Here is a 4,118-nt window from a genome sequence, read left to right on the forward strand (position 1 = left end):
CTTATGAAAATAACATCTATTCTCTAGAAGTATATTCTAGTATATCTAGATTTTGACCTGCGATATAAAGTGAATTAAGTTGTGTGATGAAAAAATTAATTTTTGTTTGTTAATTTTATTTGATTTGTTTAGTGTTTAAAATTATATATTGTATTTTGATTGTTAATTATATGATTTAACCTATAGTATAGCGCATATTAATTTTAGGACCAAATATGTAACATATGTTTGTCAAAATCATCGTGACCGAAATAGCTTACCAAACAACATTATTCCAAACTTAAATTTAATCCGAGAAATCATATTTTTTGAAATTTTAACCCGTGCTCTAGCAAGAAATCATATTTATTGAATTTTTTCATATTATAGTGACATATTATTGACCCGTGCTATAACAAATCAAATTAGAGTGCTTCTAATTTTTAACTTTTTGATCTATCATATATTTATGATATTCTTAAAACTATCAAATTAAACTATTTTTAAAGATTCCAAATTAAATTCTTTAAAAAGTTTATTATAGTATATAAAACTATATAATTTAACAAAAGAAATATATGAAATGAATTTAAATATTCAAATTTTGACCCGATAAAGTTAGGTAAGATTTTATTAATTTACGGAAGAGTGATTAATTTCTATTAATTTCTGAGGTTTTTTTGTCTATATATGGTTAGTTAAATATTCTTTGAGATTTTATTTTATTCTTTGGAATATCTTCTTTAAGAAGATCATAATCCTAAATCTATATAACCTATCAAACAATTAATCCATATAACCTACCAAATAATAAATTTTAGTTATAGTTTATATTAATATTATCTGGTCTACCAATTTGAAATCGTGTACTTCGGTTTTGTTAAAAAAGGATGTTTACAAAGTACGTAGTTTCACAAATATTTTATGTGGACATATGAATTTTTAAAAAGTTTTAAGGAGGGGAACTCTTGAGAACAATTGTACATATTTATTTTAACAGGGCTAATTAATTTTTCTTTTAGATGTAGAAAAAAACAAAAACTACAAATGTTATTAACAAAAAGCCAAACTTGTTCATTTTTAAATGATATTAATATTCTTAGCAAAAAAAAATACTACAAATGTTGACCTTGACTTACTTTTAAGCTTGAGAGACTATATGTACATCCATATGTATATTATATCGATCCAGTCTTTTTTTGAATAAAATGTTCAAAACTAGATTTATTAATTAATCTTTTTTTTGGAAAAAACTAGGTTTATTAATTAATCTCTAATGTAATTTTAATCCCAAATCTTCATATAGACACGTGATGTTTTGATTTTTTTCTTTATGTCTAAAACGTGATACTTTTGATACAAAGAGTTAGTGAGAAATGGACACATGACATAGTTTATGTAACTTAGGTATTTATAAAGAGGGTGGAAAACTCTGCCAGGTACAGTTCCAAAGGACTAAGATGCAAGCCTTTAACCAAATCTCACTTACTCTTTTTTGCTAAAAAAGGTAGCATATACTGGTCTTTATCCAACCGTTAGAAATTTATTTAATGGTTTCTTCGTTCCATCCTCTTACTCAAACCTTCAAACCCTGCTTCCGCCCCTGAAGAACAACAAGATTAATTTCCTTTGTAATTCCGTTCAACCATCTCTACTGTTAGCTACCTTTCTCTTATGTTTGCGACGCCAGAACCTACTCTCACATATTTGGCTCCTTCTCTCTGCATCTTTAACTCCCCACCCTTGCCTTTAATTTGTCTAACCAATACCCTGAAAGTATGAACAACAGAATCCCTACGTACCAGAAAGGTAAAGGAAAAGCACGAGGTTACTCCCCACCACCAAGAAAGAAATAAGCCCCTGAACTCGATTGTTCTGCCCTAATCGAAGAGAAGTTGCTCACCCTCATTGGGCGCCTCNTATGATATTCTTAAAACTATCAAATTAAACTATTTTTAAAGATTCCAAATTAAATTCTTTAAAAAGTTTATTATAGTATATAAAACTATATAATTTAACAAAAGAAATATATGAAATGAATTTAAATATTCAAATTTTGACCCGATAAAGTTAGGTAAGATTTTATTAATTTACGGAAGAGTGATTAATTTCTATTAATTTCTGAGGTTTTTTTGTCTATATATGGTTAGTTAAATATTCTTTGAGATTTTATTTTATTCTTTGGAATATCTTCTTTAAGAAGATCATAATCCTAAATCTATATAACCTATCAAACAATTAATCCATATAACCTACCAAATAATAAATTTTAGTTATAGTTTATATTAATATTATCTGGTCTACCAATTTGAAATCGTGTACTTCGGTTTTGTTAAAAAAGGATGTTTACAAAGTACGTAGTTTCACAAATATTTTATGTGGACATATGAATTTTTAAAAAGTTTTAAGGAGGGGAACTCTTGAGAACAATTGTACATATTTATTTTAACAGGGCTAATTAATTTTTCTTTTAGATGTAGAAAAAAACAAAAACTACAAATGTTATTAACAAAAAGCCAAACTTGTTCATTTTTAAATGATATTAATATTCTTAGCAAAAAAAAATACTACAAATGTTGACCTTGACTTACTTTTAAGCTTGAGAGACTATATGTACATCCATATGTATATTATATCGATCCAGTCTTTTTTTGAATAAAATGTTCAAAACTAGATTTATTAATTAATCTTTTTTTTGGAAAAAACTAGGTTTATTAATTAATCTCTAATGTAATTTTAATCCCAAATCTTCATATAGACACGTGATGTTTTGATTTTTTTCTTTATGTCTAAAACGTGATACTTTTGATACAAAGAGTTAGTGAGAAATGGACACATGACATAGTTTATGTAACTTAGGTATTTATAAAGAGGGTGGAAAACTCTGCCAGGTACAGTTCCAAAGGACTAAGATGCAAGCCTTTAACCAAATCTCACTTACTCTTTTTTGCTAAAAAAGGTAGCATATACTGGTCTTTATCCAACCGTTAGAAATTTATTTAATGGTTTCTTCGTTCCATCCTCTTACTCAAACCTTCAAACCCTGCTTCCGCCCCTGAAGAACAACAAGATTAATTTCCTTTGTAATTCCGTTCAACCATCTCTACTGTTAGCTACCTTTCTCTTATGTTTGCGACGCCAGAACCTACTCTCACATATTTGGCTCCTTCTCTCTGCATCTTTAACTCCCCACCCTTGCCTTTAATTTGTCTAACCAATACCCTGAAAGTATGAACAACAGAATCCCTACGTACCAGAAAGGTAAAGGAAAAGCACGAGGTTACTCCCCACCACCAAGAAAGAAATAAGCCCCTGAACTCGATTGTTCTGCCCTAATCGAAGAGAAGTTGCTCACCCTCATTGGGCGCCTCACAAATCCATCTGGACAACATCTATGGGCCATCCTGCCTTTCCTGGTGAACCGCTGGAATCTAAAAGGAAAAGCGAGAGGCTCAGACCTAGGATATGGTGTTTTTCAGTTCCGCTTTAACTATGAGGAAGATCTCCAAAAAGTTTTAGAAGAGAGACCATACCACTTTAACCAGTGGATAGTCATTCTGCAAAGGTGGGAAACAGTTATCTCCGAAGCCTTCCTATCAAAAATCCCTTTATGGGTGCAGGTTCAGGGTCTTCCCAAGCATTTCTGGCAGCCGACTATGCTTCAAACAATAGGAGAAGATTTAGGTGAGGTCATGGAGATGGATATCTCCCCGAACTATGCAAATATTAGAGTCATGCTAGATGGGCTCCAACCTTTAATCAAAGAGTCAGTGGTAGAGTTTTCTACTGGCTCGGAGACCCTTGTCTACCTGAACTACAAAAAGTTGAAAAACCATTGCCAATATTGCTTAAGGCTTACCCATGAAAATAAGAATTGTCCAGGTTTAAGAATCCAGAGGAGCCGCAAGGAGGCTCACTACCTGCTCAGTCTGCCTCAAACCCTGTCTCCCATGGTACTGTTAAAAATTACTATACTCCGGAAGATACCCAAGAGCTCAATCTCACAGCCCTGCAAGAAGTATCAACTCTCATAGAAGCTCAATCCCACAGAAGAGACCCTATGAGAGAATGGAATTTGAATCCAACTGTAGAAATGAAGATGATAACCGTAGGAACTACTTACCCCCCCCCCCCCCCCC

At 31.7% G+C, this 4,118-nt stretch overlaps 2 long non-coding RNA genes across 3 annotated transcripts; both read right to left on the reverse strand.

Moving 5' to 3' along the window:
- LOC109128826 lies at positions 1,277-1,890 on the reverse strand. The gene is made up of 2 exons (XR_002035134.1): positions 1,645-1,890; positions 1,277-1,582 (listed from the first exon to the last, which is right to left on the reverse strand). It is a non-coding gene; the product is annotated as an uncharacterized LOC109128826 (long non-coding RNA).
- Positions 2,729-4,090, reverse strand: LOC104741799. Of its 2 annotated transcripts, XR_760376.1 has the most exons (3): positions 3,513-4,090; positions 3,335-3,410; positions 2,729-3,225 (listed from the first exon to the last, which is right to left on the reverse strand). It is a non-coding gene; the product is annotated as an uncharacterized LOC104741799 (long non-coding RNA). The 2 variants fall into 2 exon arrangements; XR_760375.1 differs by having other exon boundaries at positions 2,729-3,410.

Source organism: Camelina sativa, chromosome 14, assembly GCF_000633955.1.
Source record: "Camelina sativa cultivar DH55 chromosome 14, Cs, whole genome shotgun sequence".
NCBI classification, from domain to species: domain Eukaryota; kingdom Viridiplantae; phylum Streptophyta; class Magnoliopsida; order Brassicales; family Brassicaceae; genus Camelina; species Camelina sativa.